The 22,089-nt window shown below is 42.6% G+C and overlaps 1 long non-coding RNA gene across 1 annotated transcript; it reads right to left on the bottom strand.

Annotated features, from left to right (window-relative positions):
- Positions 1-12,249: 12,249 nt before the first annotated feature.
- Positions 12,250-20,414, bottom strand: LOC146203534 (uncharacterized). The gene is made up of 3 exons (XR_014703894.1): positions 20,165-20,414; positions 19,374-19,422; positions 12,250-16,365 (listed from the first exon to the last, which is right to left on the bottom strand). It is a non-coding gene; the product is annotated as an uncharacterized LOC146203534 (long non-coding RNA).
- Between the last annotated feature and the right edge of the window lie 1,675 nt (positions 20,415-22,089).

Below are 22,089 nucleotides of genomic sequence, written 5' to 3'. Positions count from 1 at the left end.
GGAAAAAATTTCTCATAATGTTTTCATGGAAACCATGAACAAAACAAAACAATGCACTTACTTCACTCGAATTATTAATGGGCAAGGTTGTATCTATGCTACTACACTGCACTTATCACAAAACCACAAGCCCCATCTGCTTTGGCCAATCACTTGATGAAACTAACGGAGACAGATGTCGCACACCACAGACTGGTCGTCTCGCAACATATCTCTGCATATGTTGCATTTCAATTTCATGCCTTTCCACTTAGTTTCAACTGTTGCCAGCATTACTAGTCACCCATCTTTTCTGAAATTCCTTTTTACGCTGTTGGGATCAGCATCCTTGTTAACGATGGTCTCTGGCACTTTGGATGCTATCATTTTCACATCTTCCTCATCTGGAAGAACGAAGGAAATGACAAGCTTTGAGCAGACAAAAAATTAGGGAGATGCCTAATCTCCACCTGTAAGGGTATGGTGTGCCAGCGTTAATGGTTCTTGTCTGCAGATCCTACTGTGGATTCTCGTTAATTTACATGCCCTTTGCTACAAACATTATTACTAATTCCTTAATTCATGTCTCTGTTATCTCAGATATACTCATTAGCATACGGTCGTAGGCTGCCCTGTTAGGTGATAGACAACCTGGCATAGACCTCTGTAAGCCTCAACCTTTCTTAATTGGAGCTGAAACGTTGAAGCTGAAATATTTCAAATATAACTTTGTAAGCTTGGCTTAACAGCTCCTGCCATGTCGTGTGGCCTCGTGACATTTGGCTCGTGGCACTTTTGGCTTGTGCACAGGGGTCATCTGTTAAATACTGGTTAACATGCATGAAAAATACATTTTCGCACAAACTGGTGGCAAATGGTCAAGTGGTGCACTGCAGATTCTGAAATGTATACCTATATTCATGCAAGGATCGCATCATCACATAACATGGTCAAGAGTTCTATCAGTACCTGTAGTTACATAGCATTTCAATGCCCATTAAAGGACCACCTCAGACAATGGTTGTTGTTATCTCAAGACCTGTTCTAACAGCATACTGACGCCATTCCACTGAGCGATGGACATGTATATGCATACCCTAGATAGCTCATGATTGTGGATCTCATTTATTTCTATGACTTCCAAGGAGTTCCTGTCGTCAGAAACTTTATGAAATCGGGACAGTAGTCTTGAAAGGTGATGAAAAGAAATAACCAGGTTACCTTGACGCAATGCTAAATTACAGAGGGTGAATATGCTGCATGAAGATACCAAGAAGCTTGTACAAAGAAAAGTGAGAGTGAAATGGCAGGATTTTTGAAACATTGAAATAAACTACAAACTATACTTGTCAAACCTGTCATTAAGGAATGGAAATCATGCAGTAATCAAAAACACAATATGGAGGACATTTTAGGTCATCTTCACAAAACACATACCCAAACCTCACACACAGCTTCATATTTATGAAAGAGGACAAACCAATATGCAAGGAGTGTGGAGATGAACTAACAATAAACCATATCTTACACGTGCGCCAGAGTCGAGAAAAGAGGAAACATTTTTTTACAATTTGCAACAGATCCCTTTCCATCCCAGCATGATCCTAGGAGAGACGTGCAAATTTCCTGCATTTTTGGTTTCCTAAAATGTTCCTAAACAAGCTACATCCTAAAGAACATATGTCATTACACACAAAATAAATACATTAAACCTTGTTCTTGGTGCATGGCAGCATTAGTGGCTTATGCACCATAAAAATCAACACAATGCTGTAAGGTATACCTTGGTTAGCTATGTTATATGAGACAAGCTTTCGGCCTGGTGTGGTCCTTATTCACGTGACAGCGCTGTCATGAGGGTCTATGTCGTAGCGATCGGAAAGTGACCTATTCCAATAATTTTACAAACTGAAGGTGATTGTACAGATTTCTAAAGACTGGAGTGCTCAACTGTTTTATCAACGTCCGCCTGCTTTGACAGCTTGGAGTGAAACTGTTGAAGAGAATACATTTTTGAACATTTAACGCGTTTCTGAAGGCGTTGCTTTCAATTACGGGGCCAACAAAAAGCAGGTGAATGTCAAACGCCGCCTAGGTAGGCTTTCTAGCAAGACAGCGGTGTAGCGTGGAAAATCGCTCCGCCGATCCATCGCTGGCGCCGCTGACTTGAAAGGCGAACTGTTCAAACTTATATAGCTACTGACCACACCTGAAACACTGAATTGCGCATGATCAAGGCAGAATTTATCTAACACTGAGCACTGGTAGCTATCGATTTCACGCCCAATATTGTGAAAATCTGTCCTCTCTTCGATCATTGATACGCCCACGGTTGAACATTTATGCGCCTCGGGGTAGGCCAGCCGTGGGAACATGGATGCGTGGTTGTAGCAACGATCACTTGCATGGCACACTCTGCAAAATTCCAAGAGTCAGCTTCTTCAACGAAATGTGCAGCGCACATTTTCTACCGCGTACCTAAGTCCGGCGATGCATGCATATCCATCCCGATCGTTTCAAAGCTGCGCGGCCGTTCAGTCGGGTCACGCTAACCTCGAGCATGCGGGGGTTTAAACTACATGTACGCAAACTTCAACGACAAGAAAAAGATGCAGCCTAAGCACTTTAGTCTAGTCTTCCCCAATATACCAAAGAACATTGCTGTTCACATGGAATTCGGATCATTCACGCTTCCGGCTTTCCGGTTGTGCACTCTTGCGGTGCGGTGCAGTAGGTCTTCGCCTCGACGAGTCGATGTGCAGGCCTCTAGTAGATTCGGCATGTCTTCTGTCACGGCTCTGAGGTAGAATTTAAACGAAGAATTTAGCTAAAAACATCCTGTTTCCTCGGTCTGCATGTGAGGAACGAGCATAATGCCATTTCACATACATACCTACATACTTTGGACTGCCGAATGTTCAGTTGCACGGCGAGGTGTGTGTGTGTTGTGCCGGCGCTAGATCTTCGGAGGTCGATGCAGGACCTAAGACAGCGTAAATGCTAGGAATAGCTCGCTCGCATTACGGGCAGATCGAGGTGATAGTTTAGTGCGAAGCGAAAGCTGCTCGTGAATGTGCGTATCTCGATGCCAGCTGGTGGAGCTGGTGCAGTACGTAGCATATCGCCTGCGGCTATGTGCTTGACAGCGATGTTTGCCGTACACAACCCTAAGTGAAGACCGTGATCTATGTTAGAACGGATGCACTCTTCGTAGCACCTCATCGACAGTCGCGGCTAGCTGATATCATAGAGGATGAGATCCATTCACGCGTAGCAAGCGGAATGTGGCCGCGTTCGACGTGCATATAGCCATGAGCCTGTATATCGACGTCCGCCGTATCTTTACGAGAATCGAATGGATACGTCGGACGTACCTTTAGACACTTCGTTTAAATATTCTTTCTTTCTGAGGACAATTACGGAATGGAATATAAACTTAATAGCGAGACTGTAACTCAAAGTTCTTTACTAATGTTTGAAAAGTGCCTGCAAATTTTATGAATTTGAGTGCGTTTATATGCTTGTATTTCTTTTTGTTTTTCCCACCCTGCTATGATCTGTACCAGATCGCAGTACCTATAAAGAAAATAAAAAAAAAATGTTCAAACTTTGTTCTAGCGCATATTTATTTATTTATTTATTTATTTATTTATTTATTTATTTATTTATTTATTTATTCACATTATCCCTCAGGGCCAGAGGCATTACAGAGGGGGAGTGGTAAATACACAAAAACGAAGAGAGTACAGTATGTACATGAATGTCAAATAGCACCTGAGTATACAATGTTAGCTAGAGCTACGCGGAACTGCTCATAGTTAGTAATGCCAACAATTACTGCGGGAAGGTGGTTCCAGTCTCGTGAGTTTCTCGGCAGGAAAGATTGCGAGAAGCATTTCGTGTTACATATGATGAAATTCCAACTTTGTGTTGATGGTCAATGCGATGGGATACATAAATTGGACGGGGAATGAGGCGATCACGAAGACCGGGATGATGGTACAACTTGTGGAACAGGGTTATGCGGAAAACTTTTCTGCGCGATATCAGTAGAGGGAGGCACAAATTAGTCTTCATGGCTGTTATACTGGCTGTTCGGTTGTAGTTAGCAAGAATGAAACGTACAGAGTTATTTTGGACCATCTCGAGATCAGTAATTAAGTTCACATGAGTAGGGTCCCATACCGGTGAAGCATACTCGAGTTTCGATCTTATTAATGTTTTGTATAGTAACAGTTTCAAGTGAGAAGGAACATTATAAAAGTTGTGACGTAAGTAGCCTAGCATTCGATTAGCATTTTTAATTATGATTTCGGTATGGAGGGACCAGTCGAGGTTACTAGTAATGTGGACGCCGAGGTATTTGTATGACGGAACTGATTCCAAGGAAATGTTATCGAGGTAGTAGTGGGGTGGGGAGGAAGTTTTTCTAGATACGCGCATGACTTTGCATTTGTTAATATTTAGCTGCAATAGCCAATCCTTGCACCATTTACCAATAGCAGAAAGGTCTGACTGAAGTAATGTAATGTCGTTAGCATTGGTTATTTCTCTATAAATGACACAATCATCGGCGAAGAGGTGAAAATGAGAATTTACGAGAGGCAAGATCGTTAATGTAAATCAGAAACAAAAGAGGACCAAGAACGGAACCTTGTGGAACTCCAAAACACACCTCTGTAAAGCTAGAGTTATAACCATTAGCAGAGACAAATTGTGAGCGATTCAAGTAAAAAACATTCAATCCATTTCAATAAGTTACAGTCAATGTTCAGATTTGATAGTTTGTGAAGTAGTAGTTTGTGACAGACCTTGTCGAACGCTTTAGAAAAATCTAAGAATATGCAGTCAGCTGGCGATGAGATGTCTAGTATGTGATGCAGAGCACGTGTAAATGATATTAACTGTGTTTCACACGAGTAAGATTTCCGAAAACCATGTTGCGCTGATGTAAAAAACGAGTTCGATTCGAGGAAATTAACAAGGTTAGTGAATATTATATGTTCGAGCATTTTGCAACAGGTACTAGTAAGGGATATTGGACGATAATTACTAGGGTATGCTTTACTGCCGGATTTGTAGACTGGAACCACTTTTCCAATTTTCCATTCATTAGGAAGTGCTGAATGATCAAGTGATTGCTGGAAAAGTTTTGATAACATTATAGAAGAATAAGCCGAAGTGTTTTTTTGAGAACTTTGAATTGATACAGTCATATCCCGGAGCAGAGTGAAAACTGAGACCATCAATAAGCTTGTTGACACCTGGCATATCAATGGTTATTGGGGGCATTATAAAATAGTTTGAATAGTGTATTGTTGGCATAAGTGCATCAGATATGGTTGTAAAGTTGTCAGTAAATGCGTGGTTCAGAATCGTAGCACAAACGTCGGAAGGAACGGGGTCACCTGATGGGTAAGTAATTAGGGCGATGCTATCATCAGTGGAAGGATTAATGACACGCCAGAAGTTTTTTCACATTTGTGGTTAGCATAGAGGGCAGTACATGTGAATAAAATTTCATTTTAGCTTCTTTGAGCGCATGCACGTACGTATGGGACGCAACTGTATATGAAGCCCATCGCTCGCTAGTTGGGGAAAGCTTCACAATATGGTAGAGGCGTTTCTTTTTGTTAGATAGACGCTTGATGTGATTATTATATCCACGGAGCGTTTGAGTGATCGGTTACCATGCGAAGGGGAATGAACTGTTCAGTTAGTTTGGTCACTATAGCTGTGAACATGCTCCATGACTTAGTCGACTGCAGGCTATCTGTGGGTTTTTACTGCTGGTAGTAAAAAAAATACCGACATATAGTAAGAAAATGAACAGGGGTGTAATTATATAAGGATTTACTCCATTCCATCGCCTTGTCTGACATTAGTAGGTTAAAGTTTGAATCGCATAAGAGGGCCATTTTTTTTTACCGTACACCAGCTACACTATTACCGCCATTGAAGGTATTGGAGATTTTCTACACCGGTGAAGCTCGTGTAGGGTAAAAAATGACCCGGTCTGTTCGATTCAGCTGCACTCTTTGCACCAGTTTCGTAAAGTTCTGCGGCGGTGCCGCAAGCGTGCAGCACCTGCAGTTCCAGCAGTTCAGGTGCAGCATCGGCACCAGCTACTTACAAACGAATGGTAGAGTGCAGGCCCATACGCAGTTCTGACGTCATCGCCGAGGGAGTGGAATAGATTTTGGAATCGCTATATTAATTATTCCGGGGTAATAATATAACGATTCTATTCCATCCGAAAACTATTCTATTCCATCGCCTTCTCTGCCATTGGCCGGTTAAAATTTGAATCTGTGCATAATAAGGTTGCGTTGCAGGACGTCACAACTTCACGTAGTCGCCATATTGACCTTGGTCGTCACCTCATGTGCAATTGTGACGTCATCGCCAAGGGAGTGGAATAGATTTTGGAATCGATATATTGCGCCATCCATGGAGGAAGGAAAAACTAGGAGGGAACGTGACGTTAGGGTGATGTTAGGGTTACGTCGCGCGGCCAACCTTCGCAAGCCAAGCGTCGAGGAAACCGTTCCCTCCGCCGTTTTTTCGCTCTCCCAGTCTGTCCCTATGTTTTGATGTCGGTATGTTTTAATGCGCGCGTCTGCCTTGGAGCTGGCGCGCGGCTGTCTGTTGTGGCGAGCATGGGTTATCGCGCCATGGAGGAAGGAAAAACTAGGAGGGAGCATGACGTCACGCGGCCAACCTGCGCAAGCCAAGTGCTGATGAAGCTGCTCCCTCCCCCGTTTTTTCACTCTCCTAGTTAGACCCTATGTTTTGATCTCGGTGCGTTCTAGTGCGCGCGTCTGCCATGGTCACTTTAGCCATGGCGCGGGCTCGCGGCTGTCAACCGCGCTAACCGCGCGGCGCCGATTTGCGCATGCGCGCGGTAGTAGATTTCACCGCCGCTATCACGTGGTCTAACACGTAGGGGCCCAGGTAATCTAGTAACGTTGGTAGGGGCCGACTCGCTCCCTTTTATTTTTTATGACTAGGCTTCACGGATATTGCCGCGCGCTCCCTCCTAGTTTTCTGCGCGGGCGGCAAACCCCGCGCGGCGCCGATTCGCGCATGCGTGATGCGCAGCGGTATAGATATCAGCCATGGAGGAAGAAAAAAAAAGTTTTTTCCTTCCTCCATGATATCAGCGCACGCTATCACGTGGTCTAATCACGTGGAGACCGACTCGCTCCCTTATATTTTTATGACTAGGCCAAGGGTATTGCAGCGCGCTCCCTCCTTAGTTTTCCTTCCTCCATGATTCCATCCCTGTTTTTGGCAAACAAAATTATAGAGTAATCACTAAAATAATGCTCAAACTTTGTTCTAGCTCACATTGATCATGACTGTACATTACTCGTCTGCAGGCTATCGGCGGGTTTTTACTGCGTACAGTAAAAAAAATATATACTAAGAAAATGAATAGCATGCGGTTGCACAGGGCGCCATCGAGAAGGGGGCGCTGATCAGGCCTGCGGATGTCGCCGATTCTCCCCCGTTCTAATCTCCCACCCCTGCTCTTCTACATCTGCGATCCTGCACGGTAAAAAGGGTGAATGGGCGTTCCGAGAGGCGTCCAGCACGTGGCAAGTTGACATTGTGTAATACCGAACGTCGTTAATATATGCCACACTTTTTGCATCTCGCAGGCTTTTTATTGGGAGGTAAAAATATATATGCAAATGGCATCTGGCAGTAAACATTTCAGACTGATGATGTGTGCAGCAGGAACTGGTACATCTTGCATATTACAAGTTTCTATGTCGGTATTGCCTTTTGGAAACTTTTCCTTAATGAAATTCCTTTGTAGGTATCATTCATAACATACTGTACTTTCCTTTTTAGCTAACTGCATCGTCGCATGACAGATAATCAGGTTCTTTTTCGCTCTGTAAAAAACGATTTCCGCAGTTTATCTATGGATGGTACCTCATATTTCTTATTCACTGCATTTTGTGCATTTCAAGACAAGGATGCACGAACTGAGCAGTTAAGTGACTGAAGTCGATATTTCATTTTGCTTCTAGTACATCAGTTCAGTACGAGGAATTCGCAATACGCCGGCGCAGGTCCTCGGGCACAAACCGCAATACAATGCGCGATCTAATACTGCATTTGTTTTTTTTTTTGTTTTTTTTTGCTTTGTTGTCTACCAGCGCAATAGCTTTGGAATAATGCAGTGGCAACAACCGACCACCCCCCCCCTCCCCCCCATAAGTATAGGGCTTTTTCTTTTGCGAGTTTTCTTAACTAAATGGAGTCTCTTGTTGGCCCCTTCCTTACTAAGACCCAGATGCTGTTACTTCTCTTTAAACTGCTTACCATGCATTGACCACAGGGTTTCTCAGTGAGTACCTGAGTCGCTTTGAGGCCCGTCCTGTCATGACTCCAGCAATTGTTGGCTACATTTATATGTTTAGATCACATAGTTATACTATCCGCACTTCACTCCTGCGCACAAATTTCTTGAAGAAAAATGGAAATGTATGGCATTTTCAGTTAATTATTGCAACTAAACTGGCCTTTCAGTGGCAATCCGTATTGCTGTTTTATGTATTAAAAGAAACACCTGCCTTCAAAGGCTGTGGTTCGTTTATCTTTCGCGATACCTTGGAGGTGACCACAGGTTTGGCACTGCTTATTATCTGTATCCTTTCGGTTTTCAGCCGTCAAAGTAAAGATTAAGAATTAATACAATTTGAGGATACCTGAAAAAAAATTTCTTCATTTTCTCTCTCAGCAACATATTTTAAAAAGGAGGAAAACAACGATTGCGCACAGCTATTCTATAACCGATATATATTTTTTCTTTAATACCGAAATGAATATAACTGTAATATAATTGCATCGTTAAAGTTCAAGCAGAGTTTCGGGTTGAGAATCTGTGCAAGATTTCACGTCAATATGTTCTGACAAAAGAGCATTTGCATCAGTCTCCCCGATTCATTGCTCCCCGCTTCGCTGGGAAGCGGCCAAAAGCACATGCTCCCCTAAGCCCGTTCACGGGTCACAGAAGACGAGAGAGTGTGAGGAACGCGACAGAGGACGGAACTCAAAGGCTGAATGGAGCATTTCTTTTTTTTTTTTTTTTTTTTTGACACACACGTTAAACGTTTCCGAAAGTGAGCTAGAGACAAATAGCGAAAAATTGGACTAATCACTCAACAGGGAAGTAAACCGGCAATAGTCGAACCGAAACATGAAAAACAGGGAGAACTATTCGAAAATTATTATGGCCAGCATCTACCCGTTTTGTCTTGAGGTTTATTAGCGCGATCAGACAGCGAACCCAAAACTTGCACAGTAGAATTTATGTCGTTCGTTCCTTTTCGGAAGGTTCTTTAAATCCTTCCTGTTATGTAGTTCGGCGTAGAGAAGACCAGGACAGGAGGCGTACTTGAAGGTGATGATGGTGGAGCATATATTTAAAGCATGATATATATATATATATATATATATATATATATATATATATATATATATATATATATATATACAGAGTAAAACTGGAACATGAAATGAATTTACAAAAACAACACTCTGCGCTACTTTACTCTTCGACCTAACTGGTTAGAGCCTAAGCAGAACAGCCGCGCAGACTGGCCTGAACTCTCTTGAATCACGTCTCATTTCACACCTTCACGAAACAAAGAAATAGGGGCGGTCATTTTCAGAGGCCAGCCCCACACATCAACTGTCCAATAAGGAAATATGCTAGATGAGCACAGCCCCATGGGTTGACCTTAGTCTCTAACCCGGGGCCCCACTAGCGATACAAATTACAAACAAATAAAGCACAGCGAAGCTCTTTCCCCTGTGAGGGTGTCGAACCTTCTCCTCTCGTGAGACTTCCTTCCCACTATCTCCCGCACACCGTCGCCTCATCCACGCTGCCGCTGCTGGCTGAATTCTTTCCACAGTGCACTGCCCCGCGCCACCCGTGTTTACCACTACGAGCAACGACATAGAAAGGGAAAGATCAACCAGTCGGCTTGCCCGCTCTGAGCACAATACCCGAGTCAACTCCTGAATGCTTCTTCGGGCGCTCTTTTGTCGCATCTGCAGACAGGATAAAATTCCCTTCGCACTGCTCAAAGTTGCAGTGTAAAAAAAAAAAAGGCTGAAGGGTCATTTGGGTGCTCGCTACCGGCCAGTACGAAGGGTGCCATACATGCGTGCACCTGGCAGCACGTTCCGCTACGCATGTTCCCATGAATGACCTTCGGGCTAAAACGCTCCCGCAAATCCGGCGCCGACGGTCTAGTCGGCTCTCCCCACCTGCGGCACGCTTGCAGAAGGGGGACCGCTTCCACAATACCAGAAGCAGACAGGCGGCTGGCTGCGCCGTGCAGAGACGCGCACCTGCAAGTGATTATCCTTGGGCGCGGCCTTACACGCCCCTTCTAAGAGTATAACCGAGCTTGCTATCAGCTCGTTCATACTAACTCTTCTCAAGGGCCGCACTACCTTCACAGCAGCAATGTCATTCCTGCTGGGACGCCAATGTCTATAAGTCACCGCGACACTCAGAGAAAAACACATACACCGTGGTAAGCAAATCACAAAACACAACATTGGTGCATGCTGTTGTCCAGGTTTGCTAAGCAGTCAGAAATATCACTCTGCAGCGAGTCGACATTCATGTACACAGGCGTACACACAAAGTCATATTGTTCGTCGCGGCTCGCAAGTCCGCGCACACAACACTGACGACACCAGCTGAATATCAGCGAGAACTCTCTTCCAAGTGTCCGATATACCACATACACAGCCCACCGCACCCAGCGTCGGCTGAGTAGGAACGTTCACGCTTGTCTAGGTTGGCGTGGTGGCACCGCTAGTTCTGAGTCTCAGGTCAATCTGAGGAGCCATGGATAGCGCATCTGCATTTCCATTCCCTATGCCTTTTCTGTGTTTCACCGTTATGTTGCAAGGCTGGAGTGCCAGCGCCCACGTATCCAATTTAGCCCCGTGTGCACTCTTAAAAAAAAGGTAGTTGTGGTTACTAACTTTTAGGGTAGTAACTGCTTGTCACATATGTTACTAACTAGTTAGTAAGTGCAGGTTAGTATCTGCTAGGTAGTAGCATATACTACCTCTAGAAAGTAGTAATCAAAACTACCTCCAGCAAATTTTACTACTTCTAGATGTAGTACCAGCAACTACATTTAGTAAACTTTACTACCTATAGAAGGTAGTAATCAGAACTACCTCCAGCAAATTTTACTACTTCTAGATGTAGTACCAGCAACTACATTTAGTAAACCTTACTACCTATAGAAGGTAGTAATCAGAACTACCTCCAGCAAATTTTACTACTTCTAGATGTAGTACCAGCAACTACATTTAGTAAACTTTACTACCTATAGAAGGTAGTAAGAACAACTACCTTTACTAGTATTCACTACCACTGCAGGTAGTAAGAGTATCTACCTTCAGCAAAACCTACTACCTATAGGAGGTAGTAAGAGAAACTACCTTTAGCAAAATACACTACCTCAGAGGTAGTAATAGCAGCTACCTAAATCAACATATACTAACTCTGTAAATAGTAACAGCCACTACTTTTAGCAATATGCACCACCTACAGAAGGCTGTAACAGTAATAAACTGTAGTAAAAATACTACACATTTAACAAACTCCTCTGCTTTGTTGCTATAACCACTAACCTGAACACTGGATTACATAAGATGGAAGCACTCAAGCAGTGGTCATACATGGCTTCCGAAAAAACAAACAAATTGAACACAAGTGTGGCTAAGAAGATGCGACTTTATTTCTCATTATTCAGTTCAAGCATTCAACTTTCTAAACAAAAAAACAGTTGCCTGCATCACAAGTGGTGAAAAGGAGATTGCCTGAAGATGAGAAAAATACTCAAAAAGAAAGCAGGTACTTTTGTTCTGTTTTGGTTATAACTCATCACACATTCATATGAGACAGTGTATTTACACCAGAGTTGAGTGTGTTGAACTTGAAACCTTTATAGGAGGTTAAGGTATTGAAGGCTTGTAGAGCCTGGTGTGTCTTTGAGCACCTTTAGCAATAATGATGACAACTGATAGAAGGAATAACATACAAGAACTATCAGGATATGTATAGGGAAGTTGCTTTACAACAATAATTTAACCAGACATGTACAATAAAAATCACAACTAAAAGAGGGTTTTTTGGCTGAGAAGAATGGAAGTACCAGCTCATACACTGCCTAGCCTTTTGCCTTGGCTGCTTCTAGCAATACCTCAGGTATGAGGAAATTTTGTGCTCATTATTTGGCCATTAATATCCCGCATATGTATTGAATACTTGTCGGAGCCATAGTTAAAACTGGTCAACTGTCCGCTCTATGGCAACTAAATGAAACAGATGTTAGATCTTCCTGAAGCACTATAAAAGGATATTAGCAATAGCTATCATAAGAGACTGTCAGAGTCACAAAAGAATATGCCGAAATTGCTGCAAAGAGAATGTGTTGCTTATATCAAACAGACCTACTAATACACAATAAATTGAAACAGCACATCAGCAATTCCTACTCAGACTCAAAACTGGTTTAGTTTGGTCTGTGGGGCCTAATGTTCCAAAGCGACTCAGGCTATGAGACACCATAGTGAAGGACTGCAAAAATTTCGACCACCTGGGGTTCTTTATTGTGCACTAAACATCGCACAGCCCACGGGCGCCTTGCTTTTTGCCTCCGAAGAAAAGCGGCCGCCTAGACTAGAATTCGATCCTGCATTCTTGCGCATAGTCGAGGGTCGCGATCACTGCACCACCCCAGAGACTCAAAACTGCTTCCCAAAAATGCCCATTTGAAACATTCCTCACATCCTAAAATTATGCAACAGACAGCCAGCTTGTCACAATGCATATTACTAATTATTAAAAGGACGCCTGTTAGGTGTAAATTGCTGGATAGACCTGCTAAATAAGACCAAGCTCATTAAGAATAACTGAAGGCTTTTAGAGTAGTGTTACATAACTTGCAGTATTTTATTTGTTCTGCTGACTTTATTGATTACAATCATTAGGAAAGACCAATTTCCTCTTCCAATTTTGGTTCAAAAAAAGAAGTGCCAATAATTGCTTTGAAATAGCAGATTGAAATATTTGCACCAAGCTACTGTTTATATAAACTAGTTTTCCCACTGGCCTTAAATGATAAGTCGCACAATAAAAAGTGTGCTACATGCAGCTGTACCCCTTCAGCAGCCCAAGACGCATTCTGGAGAACAAAATCGCTTTTCGCTGGAGTGCTTTGTTGCTGAAACCACGCTCCGTTAATACACTCTTTGTTGCTGAAGCCAGCAATTAAAAAATTAGCTAATGAGTTTTATTAATTAATAAACTTCAGAAAACAAAGAAATACTCCAGACTAAGCTATACAACTCATGAGCTCTCATCTGATTTCAGTGGACTAGGCCACTTATTGTAAATCAAAGAGCATAGCGCGGGAACAAAAACGGGGACGACGACAAGAGAGGACAAGCACTAACTTTCAAATGAGCGTTTATTGCAGAAATGATCACATATATACACTTCACGATCAGCAGTGAATGACAAAACACACAATTACTGTCAGACAGCCACATGCTACGCCAAAAATTCAAGCTCCTTGCTTGGCAGTGCAGTGCAGTGTTGACACATTTATCCCCTGTCCGAGCTAGTGCTTCCATTATCTCCCTTGTCAGCTCGTTACGATGCCGATACACTATGACTGTCTTTTAAAACAGGGGATGGCAAGATAGTTCCGCATCACATCTTCTACAGTGCGCAGCGAGATGGCCGTCTGTAGCAATGCTGTCAACTTTTTTATAGTGCTCCAGAAGACGTAAGTTTAACATCAGCCAGTCTTGCCGACGTAGTGCTTTCCAGATGAAAGTGGAATTTTATAAACAACCCCCCTCCTGCAGGGCACGTAAAGGTCTCTGTGTTTAATCGGATACTTAGGCTTCAGCGTTTGCATAGGACAGATTTTTCTGCACAAACTCAAAAGCTTTTTTGGTGCAGTAAACAGGACGTTTACGCCAGAACATTGCCCCACCTTCCTTAAGTTATGAGAAACCTTATGCAGGTAGGGAATGACAACTACTCTTTCTTTATTCCTTCTTTCCTCCTCCTTTTTCTTCTCATCCGCTCGCTGTTCGTCACTCATGCGTGGCGCAAATTTCTTTCTGCGATGCAGTCTTTCAGCAAAGGAAACAATGACGTGTTTAGGGTAGCTCGCCGCCTGCAAACGCGCCACCTGCATACTGACACTTTCATCCATGGCATGATCACATGACTTGCAGAGAGCTTTCTTTTTTGTCTAACGCTCTCTGCAAGTCATGTGATCAAGCCGTGGGTGAAAGTGTCAGTATGCAGGTGGCGAGCTACCCTAAACATGTTATGGTTTCCGTTGCTGAAAGCCTGCTTCGCAGAAAGAAATTTGCGGCACGCATGAGTGACGAACAGCGAGCGGATGAGAAGAAAAGGAGGAAAGAAGGACTAAAGAAAAAGTAGTCATTCCCTACCTGCATAAGGTTTCTCATAACTTAAGGAATGTGGGGCAATGCTCTGGCGTAAATGTCCTGTTTACTGCACCAAAAAAGCTTTTGAGTTTGTGCAGAAAAACCTGTCCTATGCAAACGCTGCAGGCTGGGTGTCCGATTAAACACAGATACCCTTACGTGTCCTGCAGGAGGGGGGTTGTTTATAAAATTCCACTTTCATGTGGAAGGCACTACGTTGGTAAGACTGGCTGATGTTTAAACGTGCGTCTTCTGGAGCCCAATAAAAAGTTGGCAGCATTGCTACAGACTGCCATCTCGCTGCGCACTGCAGAAGATGTGATGCGGAACCACCTTGTCATCCCGTTCGAAAAGACAATCATCATGTATCGAGATCGTAACGAGCCGACAAGGGAGATAACAGAAGCACTGGAGATAGCTCGTAGAAGGGATAAATATGTCAGCAAGGCGTCTGTTGCACTGCCATAAGAAGAGCTTGAATTCTTGGCTTAGCATGTGGCTGTATGATAGTAATGGTTTGTTTTCTCATTCATTGCCGATCTCGAAGTGTATATATATGTGATCATTTCTGCAATAAACCCTCAGTTGAAAGCTAGTGCTTGTTCTGTCTTGTCGTCGTCTCCGTTTCTGTTCCCGCGCTATGCTCTTTGATTTACAATGTCTAACCAACACGCCCAGTCTTATTCACTTCTAGGACACTGTCTTTTAAAAGCTTGATACCTTGCGACACCTTGGTGTATATTATATTGACTGGTGTGGACTGAACAGTGTTGATTAGAAAACAGTTTTGCCTATAACTCGAGTGGAATAAATAAAAGGCCTTTTATAAGAATTGCATGCCTTCTTCCAGATTGTTTTCATGTATGTAATGGTCAGTGTAGAGGAAAAAAGTGCAGGCATATAGTCGACTATACATTTGTCATTTGCTAATCCTACACAGGTGACCACAAGCATCAATCAACTGTTATTGCTGATTTTTTGCTCGATTGCAGTGTCAACAAATAGCTAACATCATATATGTGCCCAGATATTGCCGAGCTGGGTGTCCTCCTAAAATTTAGGATGTGAAGCTTACTTCCAGAAATCTAACAGACCATCAAAATCTGGCTAGCATTAGTGTAGACCTGAAAGGCTGTTGTGGAGACCGGCTGAATAAAGCTAAATGTTACAAGGAAAAGCACAACACTGCTAGAAGAAAAATAAATTAAATGTTGTGGAAACCAAAATGTCAAATGCGCAGTCGGATCTATAATGATACAAACCACAACTCAGTGATAAAACCATTTGTTACATTTCACCTAATGACTGTTAGGGGATACCTTGCACATACTTCAGCACATCACTGAAGCATTCATGTATGGAGCCAAGTAACTATCACATCTTCCCTACAAAACTCATGGGATAATTTCAAATACAAGAGGCATGGTCTGCAGTATTTTCCAGGTACCTGTACATTTCAAATTCACGCAGTTAATAGTTGGTGAGATAAACATGCTGTGACATTTACAACCAACACAAAAACATAATTTTCAGATACATCACATATGAAATGAGGTTTTGTTTTTGCTAACCACCACAATATAAATAGATTTGCTTCAGAATGATTTTTTTTCACTGCCTACTCCATTATTAAAAGAAATAATGCAGACAGACCAAGGGAGCTGTCCATTCATACTAGCATCGTTAGCAGTGTTTAGGGTATGACCTTAATCGTGCATCCCTGAACGTGTGATGGCTTGCAGAAGGGCACTGCAGTGTGCTTGCTGGTAGATGATTTAGTGCGTCCCTCATTTGTGCTGTGATGTGCAGGTGAGCAGCAGGTAGGTTCCAGGCATTGGCCAGTCTGAGGTGCTCAGGTAACTGCATATATAAAGAGGGGAAAAAATCAACAAGTGAGACCAAGCACACAATTCCTTTCCCAGTAATGAAAACAGACAATTATAAATTCAGTACCTACGATCAATCAAGAGGATTCTGGGCAAGCAACTTTAACAAGACTGCTCACATCATGATAAAAAAAATGCTAGACTTCAGCCTCAATACAATGTACGGTGTTTGCCAAAAGTAACCAGCCGGCATGGTTTACTTCTCGCTCGTATAGGAGAGACTTTACAGTTTCCCTAAAGATGAAAAGGTCATGAAAGGCAGTTAAGGCTTTACCTTGCCTTCGAAGGTTTAGAATGGGAGGTGGCATAAGCACTTCACAATATGGATGATAGGCAAACTTCGAAGCCTGGTTCCTAGAAAAAATTTCTAACATCCCACAAGTCTCAAATGAGGATATTTTTAATATTTTTTTTTACTCCATGAATGTGAGGCACACCTACCTTAAGATTAGAAAATGGGTAAGACAATTGGTGCTCTAAATGTGTATGAATGTTTCTGTTATGCATAAAATTAAAGCACATGAAACATTTTCCCAATTATGGCATGTTTGAACACAGAAGGTTGCTTCAAAACTCAAAAGAAAAATTACCCCATCGCTCCGTAAATTCCTCCATAAATTGTATTAAGTTTCAGGAACTAGTCTCCTGGAGGAGATGAATAAAGAGTCTAAGTGAACGCATTGCATTATTCTGCTTCGAACAATGTTATCAAAAATGAAACATACGGCTTATCAAGCATCGTCACAACTCTTTGAATAAAGGTGCAAAATTAGCAAACAATGCCTATTTCTAAAATTTTAGGTTTATGCTAAGGCTGAGACCTGCACTGTGAAGAGGCAGGCTATGTGATTACATTATTATAAACAATTGCTGGTTTGTTACATAAGCAGGATGTAGCGGTATAGCCATTTGTGGGTGCAGGGCGTGAAGTGACGCCCATAGGAATGCACGTAAACTATTGGTTTGAAATTTCCAAGTCTCAGACTGCAACTATGGCACATATATGGCAATTTTCTTCATTTATCATAACTAGGTGCATTCTAGAGCAAAAAAAAAAAAAGGTTGTGTAAGATGTCATTTCAAAGCCAGTATTTTTAAATAACTCCAACAGGTACTTGTTTGTCCCATTTATTTCACACATCTACATTTTGTTCAAATTTCTTAAACAAGGCAACCTGATTTCCTTATCTTGTAGTACTTCTAATGGGCAAAACTGAACAGGAAATTAAGAAATAGTGTGGAAATGCCTGCTCTACGAAGAAATAAATAAATTTAACTAATGGGAGCAAAAAGATCCCCAACATGTATTTCATGAGAAATGCCTGTTACAAAAGGAAAGTAAATCAAGTATGCCCACAGGGGAAAGACAAAGCAACAATCTGGGCATGCGAAAGTCATCATTGATGCACTGTGAAAAAAAAATATGTATATATATACATATATATATACTGAAAACTGTCCTTTACAACTGGATATCTAAGGGTGGTGCCACGAGCAGCTATCCACACCCATGGATAGTGGCACCGCCACAGCCTGCGTTTGTCACAGATCAGCCTTGGCTTACAATAGCATAATCATGTATGCTTTCTCTTTATGTTAAAGGTAGCAGGGTTAGCGTATAGGTAATATTCTGAAGAGCGGGGAGTCTTGTATGTTGATTTTGTGCCTTCACTTTACGCCCTTCTCCCAATGCTCGGAAAAAAGAAAAAAAAAAGTTTCAGCTTTGATAACCTTACTGGAAACAATACAATGCAACATGTTTTCTCACATTCTTTCTCATCTTTTAGAAACTTGATCGTTAATTTTAAGAAAAATTAGGACTGAGGTTCTTTCCTTTAATTCCTGAATAAGACTACTATATTGAAATGCATCGAATTTAGGACAGTGTTTAATGTGCTGCATTCCGTATATGCAAAAAAAAAAAAAAGATATTCGCAAACATTTCGCTATCAAGTGGTTATGCATTCTGCACAGGTGCGCCTTACAGTCACAGTGAAAAAAAAAAATTAAAATGGCCTTGTTTCACACTTGTGGACATCTGAATTTTTTTTTCTAAGTGGTGACTTTCTCACAGTATCAGAAATATGCCTGACATTCTACACTCTCTCCCTTTTGCTCCAAGCACATAAAATATATTGATTGATCAGTGCCTGCATACCTCAATCCAAATTGATTTTAAAGTTGCAAAAAAAGTGCATGCACCGAAAAGCTGCTTATCCCAAGATGTCAGTCACACTTCTCCTTCCGAAATACTAGCAATAGCACAAAACTAATTTCACTGCTGGTGTATTCAGTTATGTGTGTACAATATTAAGGCAACCAAAAAACTGCGCAAATAAAGGCCTCTAAGATCAAACTAGCTGCAAGTGCAGCGAACATGAAAGACATTAAGGAAGCGAAATGACTTTTTCATTTCTGGTTTGAAATTGTTTACTACTGCAGCATTTTAAAGCTTCCATCAAAAGCCACGACACAACAAAGTATCAACGAATGCAACAGCCCATTACTGCTAACTGCCCACCTGTGATGTGAACAACACTAAGATACGCACAATTCATAAAAAATACAAACGTCTTATTTAGTAATGAAAGCAATCACTCTTGTAATGCACATTTGACTACGTGTGGTCACTCAAATAATTCTTTCGAATCGCCATCTACTGCTAAACACCTAACGGCTGAGTAGTACACGAGTTTGTACCTTGGCGTCAGCCGACCATGTTTTACAGAGAGGAATATTTTTTTGTACTTTCACACAAGCACCAAAACTAAATGCAGCGACTAATGTGAAACATGCGCAACACCGCAATAACCTGCTTTTTGCGCGCTGTTTCTACTCATCGCATTAATGCACCCACCTGTTAGAAAAAAGGCGAGTTTAAAACACACTAAGAAAATACTCATCTAAATGTTGAGAACCACAATGGTTATACTAAGAGATGAATAAATGACAAAATAAAAGCTTATTCGTTCACTCACTTACCTCGAAAAGGATCACACAGGTCACAGCTCGTTTGGGGTACTGATCACATCTGTTAGAAAAGCAAAGGGGAGGGATATGGAAAAGGAAACACTCAACGCACATTACAAGTTACAAAAAAAAAAAAAAAACGAATAAAGAATAAGACAATAACAAAGATAACTTGATTAAAGTTTCATACTTTCTCTCGCACTTTCGCACATTTTCTTCGTAGAGCGTCAGCTCCAGTTGACGCCGCACTGCGCACTACTTCGCCTTTCTTCCAGCGCCCGCTCCCATTGACGACGCACTGCTGCTCTGAGTACAGTGATCGCGCACTCTCACACCAAAACATGGACGCCTTATTCGCTGCGCACTAGGCCCATTCAAAAAGGAAAAAAAAAAGAAAAAAGAAAACACCACACCCGAAATAAGGCAAACACGGACGGCCCGGCGCCGCCACGTCGAAGGCACGCTGCAGGTGGGGGGTTGTCGGTTTACATGTTCCCAGGCGCACTCACGGGACGGGACGCTCACGTGTGGTTCAAGGTTCACACCGCCGCAGCCAAGGCGGGAATTCCCGGCGCAATAATTCACCGCTAACACATCCAATACAAACCCGCCAAGATTATATCACGAGATATACGCCATAACATAACTTTTTCGCGGTAGGGTCGAACTTGCACATGAAAAGCGACAGCTTCCGAAGAGTTGTATTACGAAGAGATTTTGAGATCACACGCAACAATATTAGGAGCGCGTACCTCATTCAATAGCAACATTAAACAAACAATAATTTCAAGCAGCGTACTCACATTTTCAAGCAATCACGCCAGTCCATTTCTTTCTTCCGTGTTGAAGCCGGCGTTGCCACGGTACGGTGCAAGCGGTGTATGACAGTGAATCTATTTACCACTACTTCACGTAATTCAGAACACCTATCGAAGTGCACATGTCACACATCAATTCTGCAGCCCATTCAAAGAACCACAGCACAAAAAAAGCAGCACAACGCAAGGAAACAGCGTCCACAATCGCACCGCACGACAGCAAAGGCAGCATGATGACATCGAACCTCTACGCCACTGATGACTTCGGATTGGTTCGGATTGACCTATCAATGGCTTTTGTGGCTTTTTTAACTGTCGCCTCCTATACGAAGTTTCGGTTTCGGAAGCCAGTTTAGGCTTTCTTTCTTTCTTTCTTTCTTTCTTTCTTTCTTTCTTTCTTTCTTTCTATGAAAAGGCAGCGCACAGTTTCAGCCCAGGGCTCATTTATGTAACCCATCCCCTCTATAATGCCTTGGCGATTGAAGGTATGGCAAATAAATAAACATAAAAACAAAATTGAGTAGCAATGTAATCAGGAGTATTGAATATTTCAATATTCCTATCGTATATAGTATCAGATATCTTCTGATCATGGTAGAAAACAGGTAAGGTACATTTACTACCCCTGCTTCCAGAGAGGTAGTAAAAAGGTATTTCAGTCAAAAAACGTAGTAACAGCAGGAGTTACTACCATGTTACTACCTAAGAAGGTCGTACAAATGTAGTAACGGTTAAAAAAGGTAGTAACGGCAGCCGTTACTACCTTTTTACTAACTTTTTTTCTAAGAGTGTGGAGTGCACGTCATCAGGCGGTTGTCAGAGAAGACATTGACCTCAGCGCCAAAGAGCCCGTGATCGAGTTTCTTTAGAGCGCAAATAATAGCGAACGCCTCGCTCTCTCTGGTCGACCACCTCGCCCGAGTCGCGCCAAAACAATGACTTGCGAACGCTATAGGCCTCTCATCGCACTTTTCCGTCGCCTGTGCCAAACAAGTCCCAGCAAACGTTGCTGATGCATCAGTGAGCAGCCAGTATGGCTCGGGAGGTTGCGGAGTACTCAACGCCACTGTTCTGCAGAGCGAGGCCTTCGGCTGTTCTAATGCGCACTGCGCATAATCCGACCGCGGGATCAAGTTGGACACTCCTCGCTTTGCCAGCGCCGTCAGTGGGCCAGCTATTTTAGCATGCCCAGGCACATTCTCACATGCATTTTTCGAGTTCTCATTGCCGACCTGCACTGTTCGAAACCTTTCAAGCTGGCTAGACAACGAAACTGCATCTTCTCTCTCACTTGAATCAGCTTCCTCTCGTGGATAGTCGACGTTCAGTGCCTCGCTTACTTCGCATGCCAGTGCCTCAGAATTCTGATTTTTTGCGTTTGCAACTTCTGCAACCGGCGGACCACCGACTTGAGTACGGGTATTTCTGCACGCCGCCTCACTGGTCTCATTTAGCAGTCGCCAGTCCTCTAACGACAGCAAACAGTTCACCCCATCGGTCAGCTCATCAGTGAGGGCATATACTATGCCTATTTCTTGATTTGCAACTGTTCCTGGCTTAGATATTTTGATAGGAATCGTCGCCAACTTCGCCTGAATTGAGCTGCCGAAAGCCGACATTAGCTTCACTGTCCCTGATTGTTGCGTCAGCTCCTGTGGTAGTATGCTCTCTCGTATTACGGTTATTTCACTACCCGTATCAAGAACTGCCTCTGTGCGAACGTCTCCACACACCAAGTCTACAAACTGAAGTTTTGATTAGGCTGCCTTCGAACTTTGCATCGGCACTTCAACTCTAGCAGTTAAACCCGTAATTTGGTTAACCACTGGTTCTTTTACCTCTGTGTGATCGACCAGCGCGACCTTCTGCACCCTCTGCCCGTGCCCATTTTCTTGTTTCTGGCGCGGTTC

This window comes from Amblyomma maculatum, chromosome 1, assembly GCF_055883805.1.
Source record: "Amblyomma maculatum isolate TAMU_Amacu chromosome 1, ASM5588380v1, whole genome shotgun sequence".
NCBI classification, from domain to species: Eukaryota; Metazoa; Arthropoda; class Arachnida; order Ixodida; family Ixodidae; genus Amblyomma; species Amblyomma maculatum.
The sequence above is the reverse complement of the archived record's forward strand: the minus strand, read 5'-3'. Positions and strand labels throughout refer to the sequence as shown.